The 15,724-nt window shown below is 53.9% G+C and overlaps 1 protein-coding gene across 1 annotated transcript in view; it reads right to left on the bottom strand.

Annotated features, from left to right (window-relative positions):
• The window catches only part of LOC115144996 (CRACD-like protein), a 63,364-nt gene that overhangs the window by 46,511 nt on the left and 1,129 nt on the right, over positions 1-15,724 (bottom strand). The gene's annotated exons all lie outside the window — the stretch shown is intronic.

Here is a 15,724-nt window from a genome sequence, read left to right as displayed (position 1 = left end):
AGCCCCCTCTGTCTATACCCCCTGGTGATGTGGGTTGGAGCCCTGTCTCAGCCCCTCTGTCTATAACCCCTGGTGATGTGGGTTGGAGCCCTGTCTCAGCCCCCTCTGTCTATACCCCCTGGTGATGTGGGTTGGAGCCCTGTCTCAGCCCCCTCTGTCTATACCCCCTGGTGATGTGGGTTGGAGCCCTGTCTCAGCCCTCTCTGTCTATACCCCCTGGTGATGTGGGTTGGAGCCCTGTCTCAGCCACCCCCTCTGCCCTATACCCCCTGGTGATGTGGGTTGGAGCCCTGTCTCAGCCACCCTCTGTCTATACCCCTGGTGATGTGGGTTGGAGCCCTGTCTCAGCCCCCTCTGTCTATACCCCTGGTGATGTGGGTTGGAGCCCTGTCTCAGCCCCCTCTGTCTATACCCCCTGGTGATGTAGGTTGGAGCCCTGTCTCAGCCCCTCTGTCTATACCTCCCCTCGTGATGTGGGTTGGAGCTCTGTCTCAGCCCCCTCTGTCTATAACCCCTGGTGATGTGGGTTGGAGCCCTGTCTCAGCCCCTCTGTCTATACCCCCTGGTGATGTGGGTTGGAGCCCTGTCTCAGCCCCCTCTGTCTATAACCCCTGGTGATGTGGGTTGGAGCCCTGTCTCAGCCTCTGTCTATACCCCCTGGTGATGTGGGTTGGAGCCCTGTCTCAGCCCCCTCTGTCTATACCCCTGGTGATGTGGGTTGGAGCCCTGTCTCAGCCACCCTCTGTCTATACCCCCTGGTGATGTGGGTTGGAGCCCTGTCTCAGCCACCCTCTGTCTATACCCCCTGGTGATGTGGGTTGGAGCCCTGTCTCAGCCCCTCTCTGTCTATAACCCCTGGTGATGTGGGTTGGAGCCCTGTCTCAGCCCCCTCTGTCTATAACCCCTGGTGATGTGGGTTGGAGCCCTGTCTCAGCCACCCTCTGTCTATACCCCTGGTGATGTGGGTTGGAGCCCTGTCTCAGCCCCCTCTGTCTATAACCCCTGGTGATGTGGGTTGGAGCCCTGTCTCAGCCCCTCTGTCATACCCCCTGGTGATGTGGGTTGGAGCCCTGTCTCAGCCCCCTCTGTCTATACCCCCTGGTGATGTGGGTTGGAGCCCTGTCTCAGCCCTCTCTGTCTATACCCCTGGTGATGTGGGTTGGAGCCCTGTCTCAGCCACCCTCTGTCTATACCCCCTGGTGATGTGGGTTGGAGCCCTGTCTCAGCCACTCTCTGTCTATACCCCTGGTGATGTGGGTTGGAGCCCTGTCTCAGCCCCCTCTGTCTATACCCCTGGTGATGTGGGTTGGAGCCCTGTCTCAGCCCCTCTGTCTATACCCCTGGTGATGTGGGTTGGAGCCCTGTCTCAGCCCCCTCTGTCTATACCCCCTGGTGATGTGGGTTGGAGCCCTGTCTCAGCCCCTCTGTCTATACCCCTGGTGATGTGGGTTGGAGCCCTGTCTCAGCCCCCTCTGTCTATACCCCTGGTGATGTGGGTTGGAGCCCTGTCTCAGCCCCTCTGTCTATACCCCTGGTGATGTGGGTTGGAGCCCTGTCTCATACCCTCTGTCTATACCCCTGGTGATGTGGGTTGGAGCCCTGTCTCAGCCTCTGTCTATACCCCCTGGTGATGTGGGTTGGAGCCCTGTCTCAGCCCCCTCTGTCTATACCCCTGGTGATGTGGGTTGGAGCCCTGTCTCAGCCACCCTCTGTCTATACCCCCTGGTGATGTGGGTTGGAGCCCTGTCTCAGCCCCTCTGTCTATACCCCCTGGTGATGTGGGTTGGAGCCCTGTCTCAGCCCCCTCTGTCTATACCCCTGGTGATGTGGGTTGGAGCCCTGTCTCAGCCCTCTCTGTCTATACCCCCTGGTGATGTGGGTTGGAGCCCTGTCTCAGCCCCCTCTGTCTATACCCCCTGGTGATGTGGGTTGGAGCCCTGTCTCAGCCCCCTCTGTCTATAACCCCTGGTGATGTGGGTTGGAGCCCTGTCTCAGCCACTCTCTGTCTATACCCCTGGTGATGTGGGTTGGAGCCCTGTCTCAGCCCCCTCTGTCTATACCCCCTGGTGATGTGGGTTGGAGCCCTGTCTCAGCCCCCTCTGTCTATACCCCTGGTGATGTGGGTTGGAGCCCTGTCTCAGCCCCCTCTGTCTATACCCCCTGGTGATGTGGGTTGGAGCCCTGTCTCAGCCACCCTGTCTATACCCCTGGTGATGTGGGTTGGAGCCCTGTCTCAGCCACTCTCTGTCTATACCCCTGGTGATGTGGGTTGGAGCCCTGTCTCAGCCCCTCTGTCTATAACCCTGGGTGGAGCCCTGTCTCAGCCCCCTCTGTCTATAACCCCTGGTGATGTGGGTTGGAGCCCTGTCTCAGCCACCCTCTGTCTATACCCCCTGGTGATGTGGGTTGGAGCCCTGTCTCAGCCCCTCTGTCTATAACCCCTGGTGATGTGGGTTGGAGCCCTGTCTCAGCCCCCTCTGTCTATACCCCCTGGTGATGTGGGTTGGAGCCCTGTCTCAGCCCCCTCTGTCTATACCCCTGGTGATGTGGGTTGGAGCCCTGTCTCAGCCACCCTCTGTCTATACCCCCTGGTGATGTGGGTTGGAGCCCTGTCTCAGCCACCCTCTGTCTATACCCCTGGTGATGTGGGTTGGAGCCCTGTCTCAGCCACTCTCTGTCTATACCCCCTGGTGATGTGGGTTGGAGCCCTGTCTCAGCCCCTCTGTCTATACCCCTGGTGATGTGGGTTGGAGCCCTGTCTCAGCCCTCTCTGTCTATACCCCCTGGTGATGTAGGTTGGAGCCCTGTCTCAGCCCCCTCTGTCTATACCTCCCTCGTGATGTGGGTTGGAGCTCTGTCTCAGCCCCCTCTGTCTATAACCCCAGCCCTGTCTCAGCCACTCTGTCTATACCCCTGGTGATGTGGGTTGGAGCCCTGTCTCAGCCCCTCTGTCTATACCCCTGGTGATGTGGGTTGGAGCCCTGTCTCAGCCCCCTCTGTCTATACCCCCTGGTGATGTGGGTTGGAGCCCTGTCTCAGCCCCCTCTGTCTATACCCCTGGTGATGTGGGTTGGAGCCCTGTCTCAGCCCCCTCTGTCTATACCCCCTGGTGATGTGGGTTGGAGCCCTGTCTCAGCCCCTCTGTCTATACCCCTGGTGATGTGGGTTGGAGCCCTGTCTCAGCCCCTCTGTCTATAACCCCTGGTGATGTGGGTTGCCCTGTCTCAGCCCCTCTGTCTATAACCCCTGGTGATGTGGGTTGGAGCCCTGTCTCAGCCACCCTCTGTCTATACCCCCTGGTGATGTGGGTTGGAGCCCTGTCTCAGCCCCCTCTGTCTATACCCCTGGTGATGTGGGTTGGAGCCCTGTCTCAGCCCCTCTGTCTATACCCCCTGGTGATGTGGGTTGGAGCCCTGTCTCAGCCCCCTCTGTCTATACCCCCTGGTGATGTGGGTTGGAGCCCTGTCTCAGCCACTCTCTGTCCCCTGGTGATGTGGGTTGGAGCCCTGTCTCAGCCCCCTCTGTCTATACCCTGGTGATGTGGGTTGGAACCCTGTCTCAGCCCCTCTCTGTCTATACCCCTGGTGATGTGGGTTGGAGCCCTGTCTCAGCCCCTCTGTCTATACCCCCTGGTGATGTGGGTTGGAGCCCTGTCTCAGCCCCCTCTGTCTATACCCCCTGGTGATGTGGGTTGGAGCCCTGTCTCAGCCACCTCTGTCTATACCCCCTGGTGATGTGGGTTGGAGCCCTGTCTCAGCCACCCTCTGTCTATACCCCCTGGTGATGTAGGTTGGAGCCCTGTCTCAGCCCCCTCTGTCTATACCTCCCTGGTGATGTGGGTTGGAGCCCTGTCTCAGCCACCCTCTGTCTATACCCCCTGGTGATGTGGGTTGGAGCCCTGTCTCAGCCCCTCTGTCTATACCCCTGGTGATGTGGGTTGGAGCCCTGTCTCAGCCTCTGTCTATACCCCTGGTGATGTGGGTTGGAGCCCTGTCTCAGCCCCCTCTGTCTATACCTCCCTGGTGATGTGGGTTGGAGCCCTGTCTCAGCCACTCTCTGTCTATACCCCCTGGTGATGTGGGTTGGAGCCCTGTCTCAGCCACCCTCTGTCTATACCCCCTGGTGATGTGGGTTGGAACCCTGTCTCAGCCACCCTCTGTCTATACCCCTGGTGATGTGGGTTGGAGCCCTGTCTCAGCCCCCTCTGTCTATACCCCCTGGTGATGTGGGTTGGAGCCCTGTCTCAGCCCCCTCTGTCTATACCCCCTGGTGATGTGGGTTGGAGCCCTGTCTCAGCCCCTCTGTCTATACCCCCTGGTGATGTGGGTTGGAGCCCTGTCTCAGCCACCCTCTGTCTATACCACCTGGTGATGTGGGTTGGAGCCCTGTCTCAGCCCCCTCTGTCTATAACCCCTGGTGATGTGGGTTGGAGCCCTGTCTCAGCCCCCTCTGTCTATACCCCTGGTGATGTGGGTTGGAGCCCTGTCTCAGCCCCCTCTGTCTATAACCCCTGGTGATGTGGGTTGGAGCCCTGTCTCAGCCACCCTCTGTCTATACCCCCTGGTGATGTGGGTTGGAGCCCTGTCTCAGCCCCCTCTGTCTATACCCCTGGTGATGTGGGTTGGAGCCCTGTCTCAGCCCCTCTGTCTATACCCCTGGTGATGTGGGTTGGAGCCCTGTCTCAGCCCCCTCTGTCTATAACCCCTGGTGATGTGGGTTGGAGCCCTGTCTCAGCCCCCTCTGTCTATACCCCTGGTGATGTGGGTTGGAGCCCTGTCTCAGCCCCTCTGTCTATAACCCCTGGTGATGTGGGTTGGAGCCCTGTCTCAGCCCCCTCTGTCTATACCCCTGGTGATGTGGGTTGGAGCCCTGTCTCAGCCCCTCTGTCTATACCCCTGGTGATGTGGGTTGGAGCCCTGTCTCAGCCCCCTGTCTATACCCCTGGTGATGTGGGTTGGAGCCCTGTCTCAGCCACCCTCTGTCTATACCCCTGGTGATGTGGGTTGGAGCCCTGTCTCAGCCACTCTCTGTCTATACCCCCTGGTGATGTGGGTTGGAGCCCTGTCTCAGCCCCCTCTGTCTATACCCCCTGGTGATGTGGGTTGGAGCCCTGTCTCAGCCCTCTCTGTCTATACCCCTGGTGATGTGGGTTGGAGCCCTGTCTCAGCCCCCTCTGTCTATACCCCTGGTGATGTGGGTTGGAGCCCTGTCTCAGCCCCTCTGTCTATAACCCCTGGTGATGTGGGTTGGAGCCCTGTCTCAGCCACTCTCTGTCTATACCCCCTGGTGATGTGGGTTGGAGCCCTGTCTCAGCCCCTCTGTCTATAACCCCTGGTGATGTGGGTTGGAGCCCTGTCTCAGCCCCCTCTGTCTATACCCCCTGGTGATGTGGGTTGGAGCCCTGTCTCAGCCCCTCTGTCTATACCCCCTGGTGATGTGGGTTGGAGCCCTGTCTCAGCCCCTCTGTCTATACCCCTGGTGATGTGGGTTGGAGCCCTGTCTCAGCCCCTCTGTCTATACCCCTGGTGATGTGGGTTGGAGCCCTGTCTCAGCCCCTCTGTCTATAACCCCTGGTGATGTGGGTTGGAGCCCTGTCTCAGCCCCCTCTGTCTATAACCCCTGGTGATGTGGGTTGGAGCCCTGTCTCAGCCCCCTCTGTCTATACCCCTGGTGATGTGGGTTGGAGCCCTGTCTCAGCCCCCTCTGTCTATACCCCTGGTGATGTGGGTTGGAGCCCTGTCTCAGCCACCCTCTGTCTATACCCCCTGGTGATGTGGGTTGGAGCCCTGTCTCTCTGTCTAGCCCTGGTGATGTGGGTTGGAGCCCTGTCTCAGCCCTCTCTGTCTATACCCCTGGTGATGTGGGTTGGAGCCCTGTCTCAGCCCCCTCTGTCTATACCCCCTGGTGATGTGGGTTGGAGCCCTGTCTCAGCCCCCTCTGTCTATACCCCTGGTGATGTGGGTTGGAGCCCTGTCTCAGCCCCCTCTGTCTATACCCCCTGGTGATGTGGGTTGGAGCCCTGTCTCAGCCACCTCTGTCTATACCCCTGGTGATGTGGGTTGGAGCCCTGTCTCAGCCCCTCTGTCTATAACCCCTGGTGATGTGGGTTGGAGCCCTGTCTCAGCCCCCTCTGTCTATACCTCCCTGGTGATGTGGGTTGGAGCCCTGTCTCAGCCCCCTCTGTCTATACCCCTGGTGATGTGGGTTGGAGCCCTGTCTCAGCCCCCTCTGTCTATACCCCTGGTGATGTGGGTTGGAGCCCTGTCTCAGCCACTCTCTGTCTATACCCCCTGGTGATGTGGGTTGGAGCCCTGTCTCAGCCACCCTCTGTCTATACCCCTGGTGATGTGGGTTGGAGCCCTGTCTCAGCCACCTCTGTCTATACCCCCTGGTGATGTGGGTTGGAGCCCTGTCTCAGCCCCTCTGTCTATACCCCCAGCCCTGTCTCAGCCCCTCTCTGTCTATACCCCCTGGTGATGTAGGTTGGAGCCCTGTCTCAGCCCCCTCTGTCTATACCCCTGGTGATGTGGGTTGGAGCCCTGTCTCAGCCCCCTCTGTCTATACCCCCTGGTGATGAGGTTGGAGCCCTGTCTCAGCCCCCTCTGTCTATACCCCCTGGTGATGTGGGTTGGAGCCCTGTCTCAGCCCCCTCTGTCTATAACCCCTGGTGATGTGGGTTGGAGCCCTGTCTCAGCCACCCTCTGTCTATACCCCTGGTGATGTGGGTTGGAGCCCTGTCTCAGCCCCTCTGTCTATACCCCTGGTGATGTGGGTTGGAGCCCTGTCTCAGCCCCCTCTGTCTATACCCCCTGGTGATGTGGGTTGGAGCCCTGTCTCAGCCCCCCTCTGTCTATACCCCCTGGTGATGTGGGTTGGAGCCCTGTCTCAGCCACTCTCTGTCTATACCCCTGGTGATGTGGGTTGGAGCCCTGTCTCAGCCACCCTCTGTCTATACCCCTGGTGATGTGGGTTGGAGCCCTGTCTCAGCCCCCTCTGTCTATACCCCCTGGTGATGTGGGTTGGAGCCCTGTCTCCCTGGTGATGTGGGTTGGAGCCCTGTCTCAGCCACCCTCTGTCTATACCCCCTGGTGATGTAGGTTGGAGCCCTGTCTCAGCCCCCTCTGTCTATACCTCCCTCGTGATGTGGGTTGGAGCTCTGTCTCAGCCCCCCTCTGTCTATAACCCCTGGTGATGTAGGTTGGAGCCCTGTCTCAGCCACTCTCTGTCTATACCCCTGGTGATGTGGGTTGGAGCCCTGTCTCAGCCCCTCTGTCTATACCCCTGGTGATGTGGGTTGGAGCCCTGTCTCAGCCCCCTCTGTCTATACCCCCTGGTGATGTGGGTTGGAGCCCTGTCTCAGCCCCCTCTGTCTATACCCCCTGGTGATGTGGGTTGGAGCCCTGTCTCAGCCACCCTCTGTCTATACCCCTGGTGATGTGGGTTGGAGCCCTGTCTCAGCCCCCTCTGTCTATACCACCTGGTGATGTGGGTTGGAGCCCTGTCTCAGCCCCCTCTGTCTATAACCCCTGGTGATGTGGGTTGGAGCCCTGTCTCAGCCCCTCTGTCTATACCCCTGGTGATGTGGGTTGGAGCCCTGTCTCAGCCCCCTCTGTCTATACCCCTGGTGATGTGGGTTGGAGCCCTGTCTCAGCCACCCTCTGTCTATACCCCTGGTGATGTGGGTTGGAGCCCTGTCTCAGCCCTCTGTCTATACCCCCTGGTGATGTGGGTTGGAGCCCTGTCTCAGCCCCCTCTGTCTATACCCCCTGGTGATGTGGGTTGGAGCCCTGTCTCAGCCACTCTCTGTCTATACCCCCTGGTGATGTGGGTTGGAGCCCTGTCTCAGCCACCCTCTGTCTATACCCCCTGGTGATGTGGGTTGGAGCCCTGTCTCAGCCCCTCTGTCTATACCCCCCTGGCCCTGATGTGATGTGGGTTGGAGCCCTGTCTCAGCCACCCTCTGTCTATACCCCCTGGTGATGTGGGTTGGAGCCCTGTCTCAGCCACCCTCTGTCTATACCCCCTGGTGATGTGGGTTGGAGCTCTGTCTCAGCCCCCTCTGTCTATACCCCTGGTGATGTAGGTTGGAGCCCTGTCTCAGCCCCCTCTGTCTATACCCCTGGTGATGTGGGTTGGAGCCCTGTCTCAGCCCCCTCTGTCTATAACCCCTGGTGATGTGGGTTGGAGCCCTGTCTCAGCCACCCTCTGTCTATACCCCCTGGTGATGTGGGTTGGAGCCCTGTCTCAGCCCCCTCTGTCTATACCCCTGGTGATGTGGGTTGGAGCCCTGTCTCAGCCCCCTCTGTCTATACCCCTGGTGATGTGGGTTGGAGCCCTGTCTCAGCCACCCTCTGTCTATACCCCTGGTGATGTGGGTTGGAGCCCTGTCTCAGCCACCTCTGTCTATACCCCTGGTGATGTGGGTTGGAGCCCTGTCTCAGCCACCCTCTGTCTATACCCCCTGGTGATGTGGGTTGGAGCCCTGTCTCAGCCACCCTCTGTCTATACCCCTGGTGATGTGGGTTGGAGCCCTGTCTCAGCCCCCTCTGTCTATACCCCCTGGTGATGTGGGTTGGAGCCCTGTCTCAGCCCCCTCTGTCTATACCCCCTGGTGATGTAGGTTGGAGCCCTGTCTCAGCCCCCTCTGTCTATACCCCTGGTGATGTGGGTTGGAGCCCTGTCTCAGCCCCCTCTGTCTATAACCCCTGGTGATGTGGGTTGGAGCCCTGTCTCAGCCACCCCTCTGTCTATACCCCTGGTGATGTGGGTTGGAGCCCTGTCTCAGCCCTCTGTCTATAACCCCTGGTGATGTGGGTTGGAGCCCTGTCTCAGCCCCTCTGTCTATACCCCTGGTGATGTGGGTTGGAGCCCTGTCTCAGCCCCCTCTGTCTATACCTCCCTGGTGATGTGGGTTGGAGCCCTGTCTCAGCCACCCTCTGTCTATACCCCCTGGTGATGTGGGTTGGAGCCCTGTCTCAGCCACCCTCTGTCTATACCCCTGGTGATGTGGGTTGGAGCCCTGTCTCAGCCACCCTCTGTCTATAACCCCTGGTGATGTGGGTTGGAGCCCTGTCTCAGCCCCCTCTGTCTATACCCCCTGGTGATGTGGGTTGGAGCCCTGTCTCAGCCCCCTCTGTCTATACCCCCTGGTGATGTGGGTTGGAGCCCTGTCTCAGCCCCCTCTGTCTATAACCCCTGGTGATGTGGGTTGGAGCCCTGTCTCAGCCCCCTCTGTCTATACCCCCCTGGTGATGTGGGTTGGAGCCCTGTCTCAGCCACCCTCTGTCTATACCCCCTGGTGATGTGGGTTGGAGCCCTGTCTCAGCCACCCTCTGTCTATACCCCCTGGTGATGTAGGTTGGAGCCCTGTCTCAGCCACCCTCTGTCTATACCCCCTGGTGATGTAGGTTGGAGCCCTGTCTCAGCCCCCTCTGTCTATACCCCCTGGTGATGTGGGTTGGAGCCTCTGTCTATACCCCCTGGTGATGTAGGTTGGAGCCCTATCTCAGCCCCTCTGTCTATACCCCTGGTGATGTGGGTTGGAGCCCTGTCTCAGCCCCCTCTGTCTATAACCCCTGGTGATGTGGGTTGGAGCCCTGTCTCAGCCCCTCTGTCTATACCCCCTGGTGATGTGGGTTGGAGCCCTGTCTCAGCCCCTCTGTCTATACCCCCTGGTGATGTGGGTTGGAGCCCTGTCTCAGCCCCCTCTGTCTATACCCCTGGTGATGTGGGTTGGAGCCCTGTCTCAGCCCTCTCTGTCTATACCCCCTGGTGATGTAGGTTGGAGCCCTGTCTCAGCCACCCTCTGTCTATGCCTCCCTGGTGATGTGGGTTGGAGCCCTGTCTCAGCCCCCTCTGTCTATACCCCCTGGTGATGTGGGTTGGAGCCCTGTCTCAGCCCCCTCTGTCTATACCTCCCTGGTGATGTGGGTTGGAGCCCTGTCTCAGCCCCCTCTGTCTATACCCCCTGGTGATGTGGGTTGGAGCCCTGTCTCAGCCCCCTCTGTCTATACCCCCTGGTGATGTGGGTTGGAGCCCTGTCTCAGCCCCCTCTGTCTATACCCCCTGGTGATGTGGGTTGGAGCCCTGTCTCAGCCCCTCTGTCTATACCCCCTGGTGATGTGGGTTGGAGCCCTGTCTCAGCCACCCTCTGTCTATACCCCCTGGTGATGTGGGTTGGAGCCCTGTCTCAGCCACCCTCTGTCTATACCCCTGGTGATGTGGGTTGGAGCCCTGTCTCAGCCACCCTCTGTCTATACCTCCCTGGTGATGTGGGTTGGAGCCCTGTCTCAGCCACCCTCTGTCTATACCCCCTGGTGATGTGGGTTGGAGCCCTGTCTCAGCCACCCTCTGTCTATACCCCCTGGTGATGTGGGTTGGAGCCCTGTCTCAGCCACCCTCTGTCTATACCCCCTGGTGATGTAGGTTGGAGCCCTGTCTCAGCCACCCTCTGTCTATGCCTCCCTGGTGATGTAGGTTGGAGCCCTGTCTCAGCCCCCTCTGTCTATACCTCCCTGGTGATGTAGGTTGGAGCCCTGTCTCAGCCACCCTCTGTCTATGCCCCCTGGTGATGTAGGTTGGAGCCCTGTCTCAGCCCCCTCTGTCTATACCTCCCTGGTGATGTAGGTTGGAGCCCTGTCTCAGCCCCCTCTGTCTATACCCCCTGGTGATGTAGGTTGGAGCCCTGTCTCAGCCACCCTCTGTCTATACCCCCTGGTGATGTGGGATGGAGCCCTGTCTCAGCCCCGTCTGTCTATACCTCCCTGGTGATGTGGGTTGGAGACTAGCTGTCTCCCTCTACATTTCCTGCACTACTGTCAAAAATACTAAAAACCATTAAATATACGTATATACAGTGCCTTGCGAAAGTACTCGGCCCCCTTGAACTTTGCGACCTTTTGCCACATTTCAGGCTTCAAACATAAAGATATAAAACTGTATTTTTTTGTGAAGAATCAACAACAAGTGGGACACAATCATGAAGTGGAACGACATTTATTGGATATTTCAAACTTTTTTAACAATTCAAAAACGGAAAAATGGGGCGTGCAAAATTATTCAGCCCCCTTAATTAAGTTAATACTTTGTAGCGCCACCTTTTGCTGCGATTACAGCTGTAAGTCGCTTGGGGTATGTCTCTATCAGTTTTGCACATCGAGAGACTGACATTTTTTCCCATTCCTCCTTGCAAAACAGCTCGAGCTCAGTGAGGTTGGATGGAGAGCATTTGTGAACAGCAGTTTTCAGTTCTTTCCACAGATTCTCGATTGGATTCAGGTCTGGACTTTGACTTGGCCATTCTAACACCTGGATATGTTTATTTTTGAACCATTCCATTGTAGATTTTGCTTTATGTTTTGGATCATTGTCTTGTTGGAAGACAAATCTCCGTCCCAGTCTCAGGTCTTTTGCAGACTCCATCAGGTTTTCTTCCAGAATGGTCCTGTATTTGGCTCCATCCATCTTCCCATCAATTTTAACCATCTTCCCTGTCCCTGCTGAAGAAAAGCAGGCCCAAACAATGATGCTGCCACCACCATGTGTGACAGTGGGGATGGTGTGTTTAGGGTGATGAGCTGTGTTGCTTTTACGCCAAACATAACGTTTTGCATTGTTGCCAAAAAGTTCAATTTTGGTTTCATCTGACCAGAGCACCTTCTTCCACATGTTTGGTGTGTCTCCCAGGTGGCTTGTGGCAAACTTTAAACGACACTTTTTATGGATATCTTTAAGAAATGGCTTTCTTCTTGCCACTCTTCCATAAAGGACAGATTTGTGCAATATACGACTGATTGTTGTCCTATGGACAGAGTCTCCCACCTCAGCTGTAGATCTCTGCAGTTCATCCAGAGTGATCATGGGCCTCTTGGCTACATCTCTGATCAGTCTTCTCCTTGTATGAGCTGAAAGTTTAGAGGGACGGCCAGGTCTTGGTAGATTTGCAGTGGTCTGATACTCCTTCCATTTCAATATTATCGCTTGCACAGTGCTCCTTGGGATGTTTAAAGCTTGGGAAATCTTTTTTGTATCCAAATCCGGCTTTAAACTTCTTCACAACAGTATCTCGGACCTGCCTGGTGTGTTCCTTGTTCTTCATGATGCTCTCTGCGCTTTTAACGGACCTCTGAGACTATCACAGTGCAGGTGCATTTATACGGAGACTTGATTACACACAGGTGGATTGTATTTATCATCATTAGTCATTTAGGTCAACATTGGATCATTCAGAGATCCTCACTGAACTTCTGGAGAGAGTTTGCTGCACTGAAAGTAAAGGGGCTGAATATTTTTGCACGCCCAATTTTTCAGTTTTTGATTTGTTAAAAAAGTTTGAAATATCCAATAAATGTCGTTCAACTTCATGATTGTGTCCCACTTGTTGTTGATTCTTCACAAAAAAATACAGTTTTATATCTTTATGTTTGAAGCCTGAAATGTGGCAAAAGGTCGCAAAGTTCAAGGGGGCCGAATACTTTCGCAAGGCACTGTATATTAATACATTGTCTGTCAACAGATTTTGGAGTTGTCGTATTTTAATAATTTTAATAATTAATAATAGCACATTCGATTATCCAGCCGACATACCAGTCAATTACTTCATTGATAATAAATAGTTTCACACCCTCTTTTCTTTGAACGAGCTGATAACACCTCTAAACTAAGGCAACGTTTATGAAACCTAACAAACCTGATAAATGGTCTACTTTTTGTCAGGCGTTAGATATTAGCTTTGCTATTGTCATTGTTCTAGTTATTTATAGTTAATAAATAAGCGCTTTTCATTTGATGTAACATTTTCTCAAGTCAAGTTTGCCAGTTCAGTGATTATTGTGTCAGCAGTTCCAATTAGTTTGAACAGTATTTCTCTTTCAGCAGATATCATGGAGCGTCTGATTAGAGCAAGCGGACCAGACAAGAGGCTTTCAGCTCCTGTGTTGACTTCGTGCCTGGTCCTGAATAGGAGTTGCCTAGCAGTCCACTGGTGATGTGACATTAAATAACAAGGAGACAAATTAAACACGACCTGAGTTCAACCTTTCCCAGACTCATAATGCTTACACACACACACACACACACACACACACACACACACACACACACACACACACACACACACACACACACACACACACACACATACATACACGCGCACAGCTCCTTCACACAATGTCTGAAAGAAGACAACAAAAACCAGAGGTTCACCAGAGTTCTAAACACGCCCAAACTCCCCCAATCCATCTTTCTCCAAGACGTATCCAAGCAGGGAGAACTCAGGGAGAAGACTGGGTTAGTGCACTGAACCCAGCCACCAAACCACATGCAGCAACCCTGTCTAATACAGCAACCCAGTCTAATACAACAACCCTGTTTAATACAACAACCCTGTCTAATACAACAACCCTGTCTAATACAACAACCCAGTCTAATACAGCAACCCTGTTTAATACAACAACCCTGTCTAATACAACAACCCTGTCTAATACAACAACCCTGTCTAATACAACAACCCTGTCTAATACAACAACCCAGTCTAATACAGCAACCCTGTTTAATACAACAACCCTGTCTAATACAACAACCCTGTCTAATACAACAACCCAGTCTAATACAACAACCCTGTCTAATACAACAACCCTGTCTAATACAACAACCCTGTCTAATACAGCAACCCTGTTTAATACAACAACCCTGTCTAATACAACAACCCTGTCTAATACAACAACCCAGTCTAATACAACAACCCTGTCTAATACAACAACCCAGTCTAATACAACAACCCAGTCTAATACAGAAACCCAGTCTAATACAGCAACCCTGTCTAATACAGCAACCCTGTCTAATACAACAACCCAGTCTAATACAACAACCCTGTTTAATACAACAACCCAGTCTAATACAACAACCCTGTCTAATACAACAACCCAGTCTAATACAACAACCCAGTCTAATACAACAACCCGGTCTAATACAGAAACCCAGTCTAATACAGCAACCCTGTATAATACAGCAACCCAGTCTAATACAGAAACCCAGTCTAATACAGAAACCCTGTCTAATACAGCAACCCTGTCTAATACAGCAACCCTGTATAATACAGCAACCCTGTCTAATACAGCAACCCTGTATAATACAGCAACCCTGTCTAATACAGCAACCCTGTCTAATACAGCAACCCTGTATAATACAGCAACCCTGCTCGGCAACTAGCTGTCAACTGGAGCATGATCTCCCTGCAGAGTAGAAGACTAAAGGTCGGTGCAGCTCACTGAGCAACCCAACTACTGAACCACACACAGCAACCAGGCCTTGAACCTTGAACCCTGGTGCCCAGCAGAATGGATATCTGCAGAGAACAAACCCAACAATAGGGAACAGCAGGGGTACTGTCTCTGGTGAAATCCTATCCTGCAGCTACAGGATATCACTGAAGCTGGCTGGCCAGTCCTGATTCAGCTGGCTACAAACAGCACAGTACAGATGCCGTATCTTAATTTGATCATCCTGTTGTTGAAGGAATGGTAATTTCCACTTTAAAATGTCAGACCTGATTTGCCCTAATGATAAATGTATCAACCCCTAAAAAACATGTCCATTAATTATAATCCACATAACAATTCACATTTCCTGTTGCTGCAGGATTATATTCATTCTGTTTTATTTGGCTCAAATTAAGATACGGCATCTGTATACTATGTATGCACTCTGTGGTAGAAGAGCCTTTAAGCTAACTATCCTCCTTGTTGGCACCAAACGTTCCATGATTAAAACATTCTAATTTGCATTGTAACTAGAAGTGTCAATGTCTCAGATGTAACTTTTAGTGTCAACATGGTGTCTATTGAGATTCTAAATCAAGCCAAGAGACTGTATATGATGGCTGGCTCTCCATGGCTCTGTCTATCTGTGGATCTGGCGAGGATAAGCCTGTATATTACTGTTTAATGGGATGATGAACTTGTGTAACCTTTTAGACCTCACACACACACACCTGCGGCTGCGACACCTCAGGTCCTCGAGTGCCTGTAGTGACGTCCGCATGGCCGGTTGTTCCCCCAAGGCTATAATGGAACCCCACAGCTGAGCTACTGTATAGATAAGAGGAAACCTTCTACGTTTTACAGTGCCACGCATACAATACAATTATCTGATTCAATGTTTCCGGAGTGTAAATGAATCCGGCCATTTGAATAGAAATAGATTTCAGCTGTAGGCAATGAGTGAATTATTAACTGGAAATGGCTGTGAAAATACACCTGAATGTCTAAAGAACAATAAACAAAGAAATACATACATTTATGTAAATTATTTTAAAAGTTCAAAGTATAGAATATCTTAACATTTTATGACCTGCTTACCTCAGGAGGCTGGTGGCACCTTACATGGGGAGGACGAGATTGTGGTAATGGCTGGAGTGGAAGGGGTGGAATGGAATCAAATACACCAAACACCTGGTTTCTATGTGTTGGATACCATTCCATTCGCTCCGTTCCAGCCATTATTATGAGCCGTCCTCCCCTCAGCAGCCCCCACTGCTGCTTACTTACCATGGAAGTAAATAGAAACCAGGTACCAACATGGTCCCTCCCTGGAAAAAGCCTCTAAAAAGGAAGTGTGACTGATAAGTCCTACGTAATAGCACTGCACAATGAGAGCCAAGGGACTCCTCAGCGAGCCAAACAACACAAGCCCAGGGGACCTGACACTTTCAGTAAATCTCCACACG

This window comes from Oncorhynchus nerka, linkage group LG2 (genome assembly GCF_034236695.1).
Source record: "Oncorhynchus nerka isolate Pitt River linkage group LG2, Oner_Uvic_2.0, whole genome shotgun sequence".
Lineage (NCBI taxonomy): Eukaryota > Metazoa > Chordata > Actinopteri > Salmoniformes > Salmonidae > Oncorhynchus > Oncorhynchus nerka.
Note: the sequence above shows the minus strand (reverse complement) of the source record. Positions and strands in the feature narration are given on the sequence as shown.